The sequence below is a fragment of the Chanodichthys erythropterus genome, chromosome 12, assembly GCF_024489055.1.
Source record: "Chanodichthys erythropterus isolate Z2021 chromosome 12, ASM2448905v1, whole genome shotgun sequence".
Taxonomy (NCBI): Eukaryota; Metazoa; Chordata; class Actinopteri; order Cypriniformes; family Xenocyprididae; genus Chanodichthys; species Chanodichthys erythropterus.
In genome coordinates, this window is record NC_090232.1 from 23,781,243 (window position 1) to 23,792,240 (window position 10,998).

The 10,998-nt window shown below is 35.1% G+C and overlaps 2 long non-coding RNA genes across 2 annotated transcripts; both read left to right on the top strand.

Moving 5' to 3' along the window:
* The first annotated feature begins 5,644 nt into the window (after window positions 1-5,644).
* Window positions 5,645-8,115, top strand: LOC137032549 (uncharacterized). The gene is made up of 4 exons (XR_010896703.1): window positions 5,645-5,751; window positions 6,897-7,452; window positions 7,578-7,675; window positions 7,972-8,115. It is a non-coding gene; the product is annotated as an uncharacterized lncRNA (long non-coding RNA).
* Window positions 8,116-8,191: 76 nt separating this feature from the next.
* LOC137032548 (uncharacterized) lies at window positions 8,192-10,287 on the top strand. Its single transcript, XR_010896702.1, has 4 exons — window positions 8,192-8,410; window positions 8,524-8,582; window positions 8,778-9,047; window positions 9,132-10,287. It is a non-coding gene; the product is annotated as an uncharacterized lncRNA (long non-coding RNA).
* Window positions 10,288-10,998: the final 711 nt, after the last annotated feature.

Consider the following 10,998-nt stretch of genomic DNA (forward strand, 5'->3'; position numbering starts at 1 on the left):
ACTCTCTGGGCACTGAAAGTGTAAATTAAAGGATTAGTTCACTTTCTGAATGACAATGTCCTGATAATTTAGTCACCCCATGTCATCCAAGATGTTCATGTCTTTCTTTCTTCAGTCGAAAAGAAATGAAGGTTTTTGATGAAAACATTCCAGGATTATTCTCCTTATAGTGGTCTTCAATGGATCCCAGATGGTTGAAAGTCAAAATTACAGTTTCAGTGCAGCTTAAAAGGGCTTTAAATGATACCAGACAAGGAATAAGAATCTTATCTAGTGAAACGATCAGTCATTTTCGAAAAAAAAAAAAAAAAAAAACTGTATATGATTTATAAACACAAATGATCGCCTTGCGAGTGCTCCTGTGTTGTGTATGCTTCAAAAAGCTTACTCTGTATGTCCTACGCCTTCCCTATTCAACTTACGGAACGAACCCGGCACCAGTTCAGTTTTTTTCCGTACGTAGAATAGGGAAGGCATTGGATATACAGCATTAGAAGAATACGGAACATGAAAGCACTCGCAATGAAAGCACTTAAAAAAACGGCTGATCGTTTTGCTTGATAAGACCCTTATTCCTTGTCTGGTATCACTGAAAGCCTTTTAAGTTGCACTGAAACTGTAATTTTGACCTTCAATCGTCTGGAGTCCACTGAAGTCCATAGGAGAATAATCCTGGAATGTTTTCATCAAAAACCTTAATTTCTTTTTGACCAAAGAAAGAAAGACATGAACATCTTGGATGACATGGGGTGAGTAAATTATCAGGACATTGTCATTCAAAAAGTGAACTAATCCTTTAACTTGCTGGCAATGGAGGCCTCACTGAGCCATCAGATTTCAGCAAAAATATCTTAATTTGTGTTCCGAAGATCAACGAAGGTCTAACGGGTGTAGACTGACACAAGGGTTAGTAATTAATGATATTATTTTCATTTTTGGTTGAACTAACCCTTTAATTGCTGATCCAAACAGTTATAATGCCGAATTCTGTAACCCACTAAATTATGTGACCCTAGTAGGTTATAAGGTGTAGGTTATGGAAATTTATCATGGTTTTACCATGATTAAAAGCAAAAAATATAGTCATTGTAGTAATTCCATGGTTACCACAAATGAACCATGGTTCTGCTAGAAAAACAGTTTTAACTATGGTATTTGTGTGATTATACAAATGGTAATCAATACGTCAAAAAAACAACAACAACAAAAAAAAAAAACAACAACAAGATTTTACTATAGTAAAACCATGGTTAATTATCAAAAGGGTAGGATTAGGGTTAGGTTTAGTCAGATTAGGTCAATGCAGTGCCTATAGTCATATGATTTGGTAGGTCACAGAATTCGACACAACACCAGAAAGAAAGAATGTTATAAACATTTGTCTGCATGCACCCAATTCTGAAGCGAATAATAATATGCTAGTATACAGCAATCCATATGAGAAGTCTGGTGTTGAAGGTGGATCTGGAACTGACTTCTGTCCAGGTTGTCACAGCATCTCGTCTTCACAAACTGCCCTGAAATGCAATTCACACACCAACAATGATTGTTATTAATATAATGTGAGGCTCTTACATTCACAATGCTCAGTACTTTTTTTATTATCATCTGTCTCATTTTGAATTATGTTGGACCTTACTGTAGGTTGCTAACTCTATACCAAGTGTCCTCAATGCAGAGTTAAACAAGATGGCCATAGAGGACTCAAAAAATATTTGATGAATTTTTTGAATACTTGATAAACTTTTGATCAAACTTTAACATGGAAGAATCTAGGAACATAAACAAGTTGTCACAGGGCCAACAAAATGTAGTATTCAATGTCAGGTTTATTAAAAAAAAAAAAAATAGAATAGAGGTGAAATGCAGAAATGAGAAAGAATAATATACAGAACATATATATGTGTGTATATATATGTGTATATATATATATACATATATGTGTATATATATATATATATACATATATATTTATATATAGGCTATGTGTGTTTGTCTGTGTGTGTGTGTGTGTGTGTGTGTGTGTGTGTGTGTGTGTGTGTGTGTGTGTGTGTGTGTGTGTGTGTGTGTGTGTGTGTGTGTGTGTAAAAAAAAGTCTTAAGATGCCAGCATTTACATTTGTAGCTTTACTTATTTAGTATTCCTCATACAATGTCACTTAATTATGTTTGGACGCAATAAATATAAATTATTCATATATCTGACGCTCCTGAAATCACAGTGCAATTTTAATCAATATTTATTTACCATGAAATATCAAAACATGTTTGAAATAACGTTAGTTTCACCCCATTTTCACGCTCCATATAAGTGACGTCACCGATTAACAGTACACCGCATACTTTTAAGTTATATTTTCTAATCATCCATTGACAAATTGCCAGAAAATCATTTACAAAACTATCAAAACCTCTAATCTACACATAAAATGTGATTAAAAGCCCAAACTTTCATAAATAAGAGTTTATGTCAAGTTAGTCTACCTCTTAAAGTTAGCCTAACGGTTGAGATTCTAACGATCTTTTTCCAAAGACAACAAACCTTTTCTATGAAGAAAATATTCAACAGAAGCTTGTCAATTACATGTATGAACGTGTCAAGAACAGTTGTATGTATTATTTGTGTAATTTTAGGCACTAAACTTACCTGAAAGCAGTGAAAATAACAGTGACAGACGGTCGTGCTCTTGCTTGACACTTGTCAGTTGGTTGAGTTGCCGCCTGGTTGCCGCCCCGTTTCCATGGTGACTCCAATCCGATTGCTCACGGGACTCGAAATGTTAAATGCGCACGCCAATTAAACATGTCAAAAGTTAAGCAGCTATCGTTTACATTACAGCGTTAAAACAATAGACTACTGATGGAGTCAAGGGCGTAGATTTGGTTTCAACATTGGGGGGGTTGAGCGTTGGTATGCTGCCTGTTTTTTTGTGTTTTTTTTAATTAAAAAAAAAAAATCTGTTTTATGTGTAGCGTTATTGGATAATTTATTTCTTCTCTATCTATCATCTATCTATCTATCTATCTATCTATCTATCTATCTATCTATCTATCTATCTATCTATCATAACTTTATGGAATATAACTATTCATCAAATTCTAACATAACGGAGTGATTCTAAAAATAAATAATGTTATATATTGAAACCGCCAGTAGGTGGCAGCGATTCGACGTTTTAATGAGTGAGCTACTTAAATCGTTCATTCAGCCAATTCATTCAAAAATCAGATTAATTAAGGAAGAAAACAAACACCGATTTGAATACTTTTGTCACTGATAAGACGCTATTGAAAAATGAAGTAACAAAATAGATGGCTGTTTTAGTAATTGGTTACAGTTACACTGATAGTTATGGCTAAATTGCAATGGATTAGCTAGCTAAAATATATGTGGAGTGTACTTAACTATTACAATGTTTTCATACCTCCTTCTCAGTACATGCTTTATTCTTTTTAACGTCCCTCTTTGAACAGAAGTTTAATATAGTCGACTGGGCAGCGGTTCTCTTCTTTTTTTGGTGCTACCCGCTCTCATTCATTCAAACAGTAGAGCGCCACTGGCGTTTTTTGGTGAAAATGCGATGCGCATTGGCTGGGCGTTACCACTCGGGACAATGGAGGGGGGGCTATTTTTTTTACTAATTTATTATGACAAACACATATTCGATTATAAACAAAATTATTGTTACAAAATAAATGAATTATACATATTTTAGTATAGATCTACTGTGATTTTCATGTTGAAATATTGGGGGGGTTGTAACTGATGGATTTGAATATGGGGGGGGGGGGTTAATATAATATAATATAATATAATATAGCTTTAGAATACTTAAGTTTTCTTTTCTTTTCTTTTTTTCTTTTGACTAAAGAAAACATATGTTTTATATACCAGAAATGATCAACGTGGTGTACAAATAAAAGTAGGCTATAGGCTATTGCACAACAAATAATAATAAAAAAACAGAATGTATGTGTTTTGGCCCTAGCATAGTCTTTGTTTTGACATGGTTGTATTTTGGTACTGTCATGACGTTTTTTAAACGTCGTATTCCAACGTGCAGATTACGTTATTTTAACACCTGAATAAAACGTCTCCCAAAAGTTGCAATTTGGTATAGTTTCGTTTTCGTAGTAGACAAACGTGATATTAACGTTTTTTTGACTACTTAAAGAAAACATACCAGCTTGGTATTTTCACAACGTTTTTAAAACGTTTTATTTTGGTTACATTATTTTTTTATTTTAAAAAACGTTTTTAAAACGTTTTTAAAACGTTGTACTACAACATTACCTAATTGCAACCAAAATACAACGTTGTGAAAAGTTGTAAAAACGTTTTGTGTTTGCTGGGAAGCACTGTCTAGCCTATGTATTCTCTCTGCTTGTCTGTTAGTGCAGTGGTTATATCATTATAATATTATATATATAATATTATATATTAAATATATAGCTTTTATGACGAAGGTTTACACTATGCACGTGAAATTTGGCATGCGAGAGATTAAATAAAATAGGCTGTTGATCGCGTGCAACCGGTTGTGTTCTTCTGCGTTATATTCATATTGAAGAGCATCAATCATTAAACAAGACTAGTAGCACAAGAAGGCGATCTAGCCTTAAGAAACTATTTGAGGTGAAAAAATACCGTAGTAATTTATAGTAAATACTATAGTGTTTTGAACCATACTTGAATTAATTTGTTGTGGTAATTATAGGCTATAGGCTATTGCTGTGGTAATATAACAATATAGTAATATAAACAAATTACGTTACCCAATACTGTGCTAAGTTTTCTTTAAACTATATATTACAATACACGCAGTTTACTGTAGTAAAAACTAAAGTACTACAGCCTATGCTGCTGTAGCATTCATTAACAATAAAGTGTTGTAAATACTATAATATACAGTAGGCTATACTACAATTTACTGTTTCAAAAACACTATATACTATCAATTACTATAGTATTTTTACACCCCATGCATGTCCAACCAAATGACGCCGATCAGATAAGTTCAGACAAATGACTACTTGTAAAATATATAGCCATTGTGACAAAATTACATCCCGTGTCATTATAATTCGTAAGCTAGTTTATGCAAAATAATAATAATAAAATAAATAAATAACTAGCACTAAAAAAAAAGGAGTAGGCTAATAAAACTTGCATAAATCATATATTTCGCCCTCTCGAGCTATAAGCTACAGGTCCTGTAAAATAGTTCATACTCTTCAAAATAAATGAATGTATTATAGTAAAATGTTTCCATATATCTAGGCAGGCACTCGGGAAAAACGCATAGTTTCCCTTTTACGGAAGTCAAGCATGCAGCAATATTTTATTTATTTTTCATTATCTCGATAATTGTTTCTCGGGATCTAAACATTAAAAAAGTAGTTGTGTTCATAAGAAAACAAGAAAAAATTAAATAAAATAATAATGAATGGCCTTTCAAGCTTCCGTACTTTAAAAAAAAACGCATATCCCGGCTTCCGTACTTTTTTGGTTGGATCGTTATAAACACCTCTCTCAGTTAGAAAACACCCCAAAATTGGGAGACGCCCCTCTTTTGTTCCGCAGAGACCTATACTTGCCCTCTACTGGTCCTATAAATAATGACAGCCTCGTTTGTTGGGTGTGTCGTCATCAAATGACCTTTGACTGTCGTTTGCAACAAAAATCTATGATAAAAATGCGATCGATGAGAGGAAGGAGTGACCTAACATTGCATTGAACATCCTAGTCTAGGTGAGTGTATTTTTTATAAGTTATCGTTCGTATGCATGCAACTCATGTGGAGTGCAGTTCGACGTTTTACTGTGGTATTTGTAGTTAAAACACAGTAACCGCAACACTTTTACCACAGTAACTGCAGTTTTAATGTGGTATTTATAGGTGAAACGCAGTAACCACAACACTTACCATGGTTTTACCACAGTAACTGCAGTTTTGATGTGGTATTTGTAGTTAAAACGCAGTAACCGCAACGCTTACCATGGTTTTACCTCAGTAACTGCAGTTTTATAATGGTATTTGTAGTTAAAATGCAGTAACCGCAACTCTTACCATGGTTTTACCACAGTAACTGCGGTTTTAATGTGGTATTTGTAGTTAAAACACAGTAACCGCAACACTTACCATGGTTTTACCACATTAACTGCAGTTTTAATGTGGTATTTGTAGTTAAAACGCAGTAACCGCAACACTTACTTTTACCACAGTAACTGCAGTTTTAATGTGGTATTTGTAGTTAAAACACAGCAACCGCAACTCTTACCAAGGTTTTACAACAGTAACTGCGGTTTTAATGTGGTATTTGTAGTTAAAACACAGTAACCGCAACACTTACCATGGTTTTACCACATTAACTGCAGTTTTAATGTTGTATTTGTAGTTAAAACGCAATAACCGCAACATTTACTTTTACCACAGTAACTGCAGTTTTAATGTGGTATTTGTAGTTAAAACACAGTAACCGCAACACTTTTACCACAGTAACTGCAGTTTTAATGTGGTATTTGTAGTTAAAACACAGTAACCGCAACACTTACCATGGTTTTACCACAGTAACTGCGGTTTTAATGTGGTATTTGTAGTTAAAACACAGTAACTGCAACACTTACCATGGTTTTACCTCAGTAACTGCGGTTTTAATGTGGTATTTGTAGTTAAAACACAGTAACCGCAACACTTAGCATGGTTTTACCACAGTAGCTGCAGTTTTAATGTGGTATTTGTAGTTAAAACAGAGTAACTGCAACTCTTACCATGGTTTTACCTCAGTATTTTAATGTGGTATTTGTGGTTAAAACACAGTAACCACAACTCTTGCCATGCTTACAATATCTTTTTGTATTGTAGTTGTAATTCAGTATTTTTTTTCTGTTTTGCAGTTACTTCAGATGACATACTCCATCTCCCACAACCTTTAATTCAACAGCTCTTTTAAGAAGCCATCTCTCAAAAGCCTACTTACTGTCCGTTTATCTCTCTCTCTAATTCAACTTCAAATTAGCTTAATTGGCATGACTTGTACAGTACTGCCTTTAAATGAGCAATAAACAAAATTATGATTATATAATACAATAAAAATAAGAATAAATAAATACATTATTTTTTAATACACCAGAAGTAACAATAATATTAAGACAATGTATAAAAAAAAAAAACCTGTACATGCATTCAGACAGGTTAAGAATATTCTCACTTCTCTCAGCTTTTCCTTGCCTATTTTTCTGACCTGTAATCCGTAATTCATTTACACATATTTTTGCTCTCTTTCTTTCTTCTTCATCATGGCATATTTTTAAAACTCAGAATTAAATTTTGACCATTTGTCAGGAAGCTGCTTGCATTAACAGGGAACTTGCACTCAAATCTCCCAATGCTGATCTTGATGAAGCTGCCAGGGAGGCTGAACAAGTCCTTCAAAGGTTCAACACTTCACAGGTATTGAACACAGTAATTTCTTGTGTTGCTAACTAATTTCCTTAACGTCCTTCCTCTCAGATATTTCGGTCACAGATCATTTTTAACACACTGTCTCAACATGTATGTATTTCTCTTTGTTTCAGCTGAAAATGAAGAACAAAGGAAGGAGAGGGATGGATTTGGCCATCTTGTGTGTTTACGGAGAAGACAAAAAAAGCTGCAAAGGAAAACATTTCCAATGGTATGTCTGTGTTGGTCTTTCTGCAGTTATATTTCACACAGCATTTGATGTTTCTTAAACTTTGTTTTACATACCACAAGGCCCTATCAGCTAGTAATAATTCTTACAATTTACCAAGTCAGCAAATTCATATGATATTGTAAAATCGTACTTGTACAAAACTCGTACTCAAAATACCTTCCTCTCATTCCATTAATCTTACACAAAAATACTTCCTTTCTCTGCCTATTTCTCTTCATCTTTCAGTCCTTTACTCCCTCACTCACTTACACTTTCTTTTTTTTGTCTGTTTGAAGGAAGAAAGAGTTTGCATGATGTCTTTGTCAGACTTAATCTGATGTATACAGATGAACTCCGGAGACTGCTAGAGTTGCCAGGGAACTCGAGGCTACTGAAACTGAAACGGCTACTAGTGAGGCTCAGCAAGTTCTTGCCATGATCAGCCCTCCTCAGGCAAGATTTGTAGAAAATTGTAATCAATATTTATTCATCAAATCCTCTGACCTGAATCTTTTGACTTAATTAACTTAATTATAACTTGTCTTAATGTATAAGTTTAAACAACAATAGTAATTAAATGTGGGGTCAATAGACATTTTCTTGTTTTACAGCTGAAATGTAAGATCAAAAATGTAAAGAAAATCAGTCGCAGCAAGCCAGGCATACCAGTCCTGTTGGGTATGAGGAATGAACATCAGAAAAAAACAAAAATGAAAAAGATGCACATTTCCATTGGTATGTCTCTATTCAAGCAATGCAGTTAAATGTAGTACAGCATTTGATATTGATCTTTCGAAGGACTATTCGAGTTAGCAGTCATCATTTTCACATCTTTTTATCGCTCCTAGAATGAGCAAATCAGCTGTGCGATCATTTTTGGAATTTGGGCAGGAAATTACAGAATATGGTGAGTTCTGACACCTGTTTTCACCAAAACTATTTTTCTGGAGTTAATATTGACTTATTGTTTTGTCTGATTGTTTGAAGGAGGATGAAGTCAGTTGATTAAGAAATTGGCATGTTGTATTTGTAATAAAGAGTTTTCAACACATTACTGATTTGTTTTGACTGTTTGTATTATGTTCTCATTTTCTTCTTGTAGAGGTAGAGAAGCTGGCAGCTGGCACTGAAAACACTCAATGTTGAGGTCAGACCTTACAGAAGTGGTCAGAGAAGAAGGTTGGAGTCCAGAGATGATGGAGTCTTTGTTGACGGGAGTATTCTGATGGTTTCAGGCTGCAGTGCTGCACTTGAGGGCCACAGTTATCTGCTGTGAAGACTCCTTTTTCCAAACAGCTCTACTGTGACAACTCAGATGCTATGGCCCATAAAAGTAAACATCACAACCGTGTGAACTGAGAGATAACCAATGGTACGTCCAGTGCAACAATTATCAGTAATTTTATATATTGTTTATTAATTTACCACCTCCTAAATACATGTTTTCTTGTGCTAGGACTTCTGGTTGAGAAAAAGCTACATGCATCAGTGGTGCTGATGAACTATTTGAGCTGCTTCAAATTCACATCGCCAGGGACCACACATAGCCCATCCACACTGATGCAGTGCTGAAGAAGGCTCATCAGTGTCTTTTCTTCCTCAGACAGATGAGGAAGTTCAGTGTAAGCCCCAAAACCCTCAAATCATTTAACACATGCACTGTGGAGAACATCCTGACTGGCAGCATCCCTGCCTGGTGTAGGAACAGCACTGCCCTCAACTGCAGAGCTCTGCAGAGAGTGTTACGACCTGCACAGAACATTGTTGGAGGTGAGCTTCCCTCCCTCCAGGGCATCTACACCAGGTGGTGTGTGAGGAAAGCATGGATCATCAGAGACTCCAGCCACTCGAGCCGTGGACTGCTCTCACAGTGACCATCAGGCAGACATTCTCCCTGAACCCGCACCAGCAGACTGCGAGACAAGTTCTTTCCACAGGCAATCGATTGTACTGAACTCGTACCAGTAACACCACACAGCAGCACACCCCACCACACCAACCTCATATGCACTGCACTTTATCAGTTACACTGACTGGACTCACCCTGACATTCTGTTTGCACTAATTCATACTGTACTGCACTGCAAAGGTAAATGTATAACATGATTATTTTGTTTATTATTGTTTTCATTTCGTACTCTGTGTATAGTATAATATAGTACCATGTATTGTTCTCTACCTGTATCGTTAATAGTTTATGTGTTGTGTATATATTCCATACTGTCATGCTGCAGAGTTTGCACTAAAGAATTTCATCACCTGCACACTTGCTTTCATGTCATGTTGACAAAGTGATTTGAATTGGTCACGTCTTTTGTTCATTTATACTGTACAGTGCTGGATAATAATTTGTAAATTGTTAGAGACATGGAAGAAGATGATTATGGTAGGGACATGGATAAGCAAGCAAAAGGACGAAAACCAGGAAAGATTTGATAAGGAAACTGGATGTGATTCTGTGGTGCTCAAGACATTGCATGCATTTGTGTGTTGTGAACTGATTAATATAATATGATCTTACGTAACTCATTTTTATTTCTCTTCAATATCATTTGTCTTTATGTGCTACTTTAGCTGTACTCATGCTGTATTTGCCAGTAAAGTGTTGTATATGGTGATAATAAAATATGGTGAATATTCTGTATTAAGAATGGTGTTTGGTTTGATTTAATAAAAAATACATAATTACCATAATTATTTTAATTGAGACATGAACATTTAGTCATAATGACATATGGGACAACAGTTTGCTAGAATGTTACCATTGCATATGCTTAGTGGCATAGATGCTGTGTCAAATACAGTAAATATGTTAAATTTCAGATACATGAAGGCAAGACTGAAAGGTGTATTACAAGAGACTGCATGGGCTATATTGCTTCAGCCACTTCGGGCAACCTACCAGTGAAAGATCAACATGGATCATACTATAAGCAAGATGAGCATGCACATTTCTGATGGCCAGCACTTCAGGAGGACAAAGATGAGAAGATTTTGAGAAAGAGATTTACAAATGTCTTATTTTATATTATGATTCTTTGCACACATGAATTTGACCTACATACATGCATGAATGTTTTACACATACCTTGTCTTACTGAATGGCACATGGCCTTTTGCAACAGTACAATGTAGTGTTACAATGTATTGGTGTCTTTGTTTACTGTCAACACTATTATTTTTCTTGATCTCCATTTGAATAAATGGAGAAGCCCATTCCAATTGGGCATTAATGTTGATTTTGGGGGTCTATTCTTGTTCTGTTAACTATGACTGGATGAACTTGCAACAACCTGCATAATGGCAAATTGTTGAAAAGACAA